Source organism: Palaemon carinicauda, chromosome 34 (assembly GCF_036898095.1).
Source record: "Palaemon carinicauda isolate YSFRI2023 chromosome 34, ASM3689809v2, whole genome shotgun sequence".
NCBI classification, from domain to species: Eukaryota; Metazoa; Arthropoda; class Malacostraca; order Decapoda; family Palaemonidae; genus Palaemon; species Palaemon carinicauda.
This window is the reverse complement of record NC_090758.1, coordinates 52961308-52968807: the sequence shown is the minus strand read 5'-3', so window position 1 is coordinate 52968807 and position 7500 is coordinate 52961308. Positions and strand designations below refer to the sequence as shown.

The 7500-nt window shown below is 47.4% G+C and overlaps 1 protein-coding gene across 1 annotated transcript in view; it reads right to left on the bottom strand.

The window, feature by feature from the left end:
* Positions 1-7500, bottom strand: part of LOC137626925 (neuroligin-4, X-linked-like) — a 67126-nt gene that overhangs the window by 11424 nt on the left and 48202 nt on the right. The window lies entirely within an intron of this gene.

Sequence of the window (7500 nt, the reverse complement as noted above, 5' to 3'; positions counted from 1 at the left end):
GTCAATATATATTGACCAGTAATCCGCACAATACTTGTATTGGACAAAGGTTTATATCCACATAGGAAGAAACTAATAAAACCGTTCTCGTCCCTTTATGGGACGGAGTCCTCCCATTAGGGGACTACATAAACCAATGCAACATAGCTTGCATAACAGAACAATTCTATCAGAATTATCCCAGATAAGATACATAGAATTAAAATGCTCAATTATACCAATAAATTGACACAGGTGAAAGAGACGCAAGGTTCTCAAGAACAAGTTTATTGACAGATAATAAACAGACAGGTTAACAACAAATATATATATATATATATATATATATATATATATATATATATATATATATATATATATATATATATATATATATATATATATATATATATATATATATATATATATATATATATATATATATATATATATATATATAAAAGAGGATAACCCAAAACTTTATGCATAAGTATGATAGTAAACAGAACTTGTTTATCTGAAAGAAAAACCATTAAACACCACTTTAATAAGATACCAAGGTATCAAGTCATAAAAGTCTGTATTACAAATCAATCACATTAGCGTTAGAAACGCTCGGCACACATGTCTGAACTTATGCTAGGTTCACCTTTGAAAGAAGGAACAGTCTATATGGGCACTTGGTGCCCTCATTTAGTTTGTAGTACAGTATGTACCTACACACTCACCCTGGACTTATTCGTCCCAATTAAGACCACTGTTCCTCGCAGAGTTAAACAGTAGGGTTAACTACACGACCCACTGCTACCACAGATCTCTTAAGTTCCTCTACTTGCTTCGCATAGTGGCGAAAGAACACCCTGGAAGACTTCCAGCCCGTGTATGAACGGAGATGTTCAAAATCCATACAATTAAAGAAATTTAGGGATGAGGCAACTTTCCTCGGATCGTGACCTGCGGGTGTACTGTCAGGATCCGCTCTGCGAATAAAATATGTGATTTTCGCTCTGAGTTGATTCAGAGATAAATTTGAGCCTGATGTTTCTCCCCTGAATAGTTGACCACCCTTGAAGTCTGAAGTTCTACGAAGATAGACCTTTAGGCATTCTACTGGACATAAAGATGCATCTTCTTTCAGAGGGCAGATTCTCCAGGGACCCCACCTGTTGGTGGGTAATTCATTCTTGGCGAGAAACGTAGGATCCGGAAACAGGTTCAGATCCCCCCCCCATCCAGGAACTGAACACGACCTGCCTCTCTCGAGAGGGCTACGAACTCACTAACCCTGGCCCCGGACGCGAGTGCAAAAAGGAAAATAACTTTTTGCGTCAAATCCTTTAACGCACATTCTTCATTGCTCAACAGGGAGGCGAAATGAAGAACTTTGTCTAAAGACCATGAGATGGGCTTTGGAGGTGCTGAATGTCTGAGCCTAGCGCAGGCTTTCGGAACTTTATTAAAGATCTCGTTACCTAGGTCGATCTGGAAGGCAAATAAAATGGGTCTCATCAAAGCGGAATTACACACTGAAATCGTGTTAGCTGCCAACCCTTGGCCATGGAGGTGGATGAAGAAAGATAAGCAGAAGTCTGTTGAGATCTCCTGCGGATTCTTTGCCTTTACAAAGGCCACCCATTTTCTCCAAGATGACTCATATTGCCTTCTAGTCGATTTGCACTTATATTCCTCTAGGAAGTCTATGCTGGCTTTCGAAATCCCGAAACGCTTTCTCACCGCAAGGGCGAGAAAATCATGAGCTGCAGGGTCCGGGTTTTCTGTAATAAAGCGCAGACAGTCGACTTCTGGACTCGCTGGGTCAGAACTGGATGTGGTAGCGGCACGAACTTCATCTGTAGTTCCAGCGCCAAGGGGAACCACATACTGTTCGGCCACTTGTGGGCCACTATTGCCGCTACCCCCTTGAAGGATCTCAGTTTGTTGAGGACCCTCAACAGAAGGTTGTGAGGAGGGAATAGATAAATCCTGGACCATCTGTTCCAGTCGAGGGACATTGCGTCCACTGCTTCCGCTAAGGGGTCCTCGTACGGGGACACGTACAGAGGCAACTTCTTGTTGTCTTTCGTCGCAAAGAGGTCTATTTGTAATTCTGGGACTTGATTCAGAATGAAGGAAAATGATCCTGCGTCTAAGGACCATTCCGACTCTATCGGTGTGAACCTGGATAGAGCATCCGCTGTCACATTCATTGCGGACTCCTTGAAGGTGAACTGCCGACAGGTACCACTTCTTTTCCGCCAATCGGAAAATGGCTAACATCACTTGGTTGAGAGGTGGTGACCTCGACCCTTGTCGATTCAAGCATCTCACAACCACCTCGCTGTCCATCACCAATCTTATGTGGATCGAGTGACGCGGGGAGACTTTCTTTAAGGTAAGGAGCACTGCCATAGCTTCTAGAAAGTTTATATGAAAGGTCCTGAATAGCTTGGACCAAGTCCCCTGGACTTTTTTCCGATGAGAGTGACCTACCCATCCCTCCTTTGAGGCGTCTGAGTGAATCGTCATCGACGGGGGAGGTGGCTGAAGAAGAACCGACTTCTTTAGATGTCTGGCTTGGGACCAAGGTCTGAGAAGAGTACGTAGCCGAGGCGGCACTGGTCTTCTCAGGTCTCTTCGCGCGTTTGATGCATACCTTCTCCAAACTCCGGTTGCATCCTTTAGCTGTGCTCTTAGCACTGGGTCTGTCACTGAAGCAAACTGGAAAGCCTTGTACCCTCTCCTGTTCGCGTCTTGATATCCTTTCGGAATCTAGAAGTCTCTTGACAGAGCCCGCTATCTCCTTCCTTTTCTTCGTCGGGATGGAGAAACTGTGTGACAAAAGGTCCCAGTGGATTCCCAGCCACTGGAACTTTTGGGATGGAGAAAGTCGAGACTTTTTTCTGTTGATCTTGAAGCCTAGGTACTCTAGGAACTGGATCACCTGACTGGAAGCTTGCAAGCATTCGGTCTCGGATGCTGCCCACACCAACCAGTCGTCCAGGTAGGCTACTACCTGAATTCCCTTTAGGCGTAATTGTTTGAGAGCTGCGCTCGCAAGCTTCGTGAAAATCCTTGGGGCTATGTTTAGCCCGAATGGCATGGCTCTGAAGGCGTACAGTCTCCGTTGTAGCCTGAACCCTAGGTAGGGGGAGAGTCGACGGCTGATTGGAATGTGCCAATAGGCGTCTGACAAGTCTATAGAGACTGAGTATGCCCTCTTGGGCAGTAAGGTCCTTATGTGTTGCAGTGTTAGCATCTTGAATTTGCAATTCACTATGAATTTGTTGAGTGGCGACAAGTCCAGAATGACTCTGAGCTTTTCCGAGTCTTTCTTGGGAACACAAAACAGCCTCCCTTGGAATTTGATGGACTTCACCTTTCGGATCACCTTTTTCTCCAACAGTTCTTGAACGTACTCCTCCAAAACGGGGGTGGAGTGTTGGAAAAACCGAAGTCACGGGGGTGGAGTGCTGTACCAGCTCCAACCCAGTCCATTCTTGAGTAGGCTTTGGGCCCAGGGATCGAAGGTCCAGCGATCCCAAAATTTCATCAGTCTCCCTCCTACCGGTATCGTTTCACTTGGACTGCCGTCCTGAGGTCTTGCCTCCCTGACCACGACCACCTCTGAATCCCCTTCCCCTTGAGGGGCGCCTAGACGAGCCTCTGGCTGCTCCTCTAGGTTTTGCACGAAAGGAAGAAGACTGTCCTTCGAACGTTGGGGTGAATGTGGTTGACTGACCTGGCACAGCCTGGGGTACCCACTGAAAAGTAGTCGGGGTTTGTGCCACCATCTGGGGCACTGGAGGCAAAGGCAATTGCAGTTGCTGTTGCTGTCTATAAGGCTTGGCTGGCCGAGACGGTAGCCTAGTCCTCATATTCTTCCTCTTTGGTTGAGGACCCTCATCCGGGGAAGATTTTCTTTTGATAGCCAGGCCCCACTTTTGGAGAAGGTTTCTATTCTCCCCGGCGGCCTTATCAACAACCTCTTTGACCACATCGGTAGGGAAAAGGTCTTTTCCCCAAATGTCGGAGGAGATTAACTTCCTTGGCTCGTGTCTCACCGAAGCCCCGGTGAACACGAACTCCCTGCAAGCTCTCCTTGCCTTGACGAAGCCATAAAGGTCCTTTGTCACTGTGGCTAGGTGAGACTTTGCCACTACCATGAACATTTCATGGACCTTAGGGTCACATGCCATCGTCTCAAGAGTAGTCTGATGAGACATTGAGGCAGCCAGTCTTTCTTTTGTCTCGAACTCTCTTCGTAAAAGAGATTCGGACAGCTTGGGGAGGTCCTCGCCGAATTGCCGTCCGGCAATATCAGCCTCCAACTTTCCCACTGAGAATGTCAGATGGACATCCTTCCAGTCTTTGTGGTCCATAGGCAGGGCCAGCGACAAGGGTTTACACTCCTCCAGGGAGGGGCAAGGCTTGCCGGCCTCGACTGCCTTTAGGACAGCCGCAAACCCTTTCTGTAAAAAGGGGAAGGCTCTATCAGGAGAGGACACAAAAGAAGGGAGCTTCTTGCTCAATGCAGCTACCTTCGAGTTAGAGAAGCCCCTCTCTTTCATCGAGGATGAAAGTAGGGCTTGAGCCTTAGCGTGGTCCATAATAATGACCTCCTTCGGCTCTGTCTCCTCCCTTGAAGCTGGTTCTTTTCTCAGCCGGACATAGCAGTCCGGATATGATGCCTTGCTGGGCCAGAATTCTACCTCCTCTAGGGGAACTGAACCCAGCTTATCCGAGATGACGATCTTTCTAGTCGTCATCGGCATGTGCTCAGCATACCTCCATGGGTTAGCAACTGAGCATATGGGAAGGTCTTTCACATTGAGCCTTTTCTGGGGCCCATGTGATTCTGCCAGGGACTGCATACGCAGTTCCATTGTAGCCGCCTTCTCCTGATTCTCCTTCTGCATTTGTTGGATCATTCCAACAATCGAAGAGAGGGTCTGTCCCAGTTCTACTGGGAGACCAGCCGATGTTGAGGGGATAGGCTCCGGCATCTGAACCGGAGTAGCCGACACCTCGTCGACCTCCTCCTCTACGACATCCGGGGTTTGAACTTGATCCTGACCTTCTACCAGGAGGTCTTCTTCCAAACGTTCGTCCAGGTCAGACATCCTGTCATCCAACTGAATGTCTTGCATCGCGACTGCGACTTCCACGTCCACCTGGACTTGATCTTGAGGGATCTCCTCTTGAGGCTGGGGAATCACTGCCTCAGCTGATGCCTGGGGAAAAAGATACGCCCTCATCTTCTCACTTGGAAGATAAGGGCCAGAGGTGTTCTTCTTGAAGCCCCTTACCCAAGTACAAAGCTTTTCCCTTGCTATATCCCTTGATTCCGCCATTCTAGGGGAATCAAAAGCCTCAGTAATCAGGTTAGTGCATACAGTACATACCTGAGGGTCCCAATACTGGAGATCATCCTTGGAGACAGCGCATGCTGCGTGTCTCCTACAACACTCATATCCGCAGAGGTTCTTGCTGCGGACATTGCAGAAAACATTTCCGCACTTCGGAGGGTCCTCCTGTAAAGAGAAGAAATTTCCATGAGTATCAAGTGAACTATGTATCACTGGATATGCATAGTATAGCATAACAATTCATAAAGGAAAGACACACACTTGTGTTTCCCTCACAACCCATTGTTGCAGCCTTCCAGATAATAAAATCAAAATGGTTTATCTCTTCTAGAGTAACCAATGCAAGGTTTCCAGAGGAAACAGGTGGAGCTCACACCTAAGCAATGATTTTAAAATCCTGGATAATAGACAGGGAAGAACTCTGCTTCCTATCTGAGGGCAACAGCAAAGGGCTGTGCAAGAAAACACAATAGTGTTAGAAGATACAGTGCTGTACCTAAACCTTTACTATAGTTTTCTTCTTACTGTATATGCTATACAGAAGAATACTAGTACAGTATAGGAGGATGTGTGCCGGCCTGCCTTTGCCGGCAGGCACACACCACAACTAGCTTTAAAGTATACTACTTAACAGCTATAGGGCGGCAGCACTCTGGTTCAAATGCCTGTGCCGGTCGGCAGCAACTGCCGGCCGGTAACAGCCAGTGTTGGCCGGCAATGGCTGCTGGCCAGCAACTACACCAGGTAGTACCCAGCTGCCGGCCACACTCTTGGTGACCGGCAGACAAGGACTGACATAAGCCGGCCGGCAAAGGTACAAGACCGATGCCAGCCGGCAGCAAAAGAACCAGAAGACTACACCTGCCCGGCTGCCGGCCTCATAGGCCGGCAGCCGGCCTCATAGGCCGGCAGCCGGGACAGGTGCAGCACTAGAAGAAAATAGAATGGATGCCGGGATAAGAGTGTACACAACCCCCAAGCCCGGCAACCGAAAGAGTGCATATAAGGAAGGGGAGAAACTAATTCAGGCTTCCTTGACCAATGCCGTCCGGCTCTGCCGGCAGGCATGGATGAAGGACCAAGAGAGGTCCGGGCAGCACTCGAAAACATAAGACCCTTGCCGGCCAGCAGCTCTGCCGGCCGGCAATGGGCTGAGTCAATTCCACATCCCAACCTATACTAGGTCCAGAAGTAGAACGACGTACAGTACAGTAAGACCCCTGCCGGCCAGCTCTGCCGGCCGGCAAGGTACAGTACAGTAATGGCTAGGCCATTACGGAGATAGAAGGGGAAGGGACAAGAGGGTCCTGCCAACCTTGCTTTAGTGACAGATCACCCGCAGCCAAGAAACTTATCTTAGCCTAAGGGAGATCTAAAGGGAAAGGCCAGCAATACTTGCCAGCTTCCAGAGCACCAAAGCAAGGAAGGCATTGCTACTCCCAAGGGAAGAACTTATCCTCCCCCGAGAACAGCAACAGGACTTAGTCTGGTCGATCACAAAAGAAGGAATAATAACTACAGAAACCTTCGTTAGTGACCTAAGGGAGCTAAGCTCCCTTTGTATGTGTTAGGTCAGCGAGGGGGACTCTGCCCCAAGCCAGACAACACAGACTCAGACTAAAAACTCTGTTGTTCTGTCCCTCTTGAACCATAACTACAGGAACAGGAAGGTACAGTAACACCCTAGTATAGTTTTATCGAAAATAAATTCTGAAAAAACCACTTAGGGATAAGCCCAAGGCTTAAACAGAGGGAAAGGGATTGCATACCTTCTCCGAAGAAAAGAAAGCAACCGGGGAGTATGATAAAGTATACTAAGGCTCCATAAGCAATTAGCCTAGGCACCAAGAGAATCGATTACCTAATTCACCGAAACTCACACGTATACAATCTTGGAAATATTCCACACAGTCTAAAATGTATAAAATATAGCCTAAAGCTTCAATAAAATTTTAATTACACTCGGAAAAACCAAAATCATGCATGAAGTACTAGGACCAAACGACTAGGCTACATGGCCTAGCGTAGGCCAGAATGGCGAATACTTCGCCAAATAATACTAAGCACGAAAGGAAATCCTATGTAAAGCTAAATAGCTAAAATTTATTAAAGCAAAACAACCAGGAATGTCGCTCTGACTAACTAATTTATACCT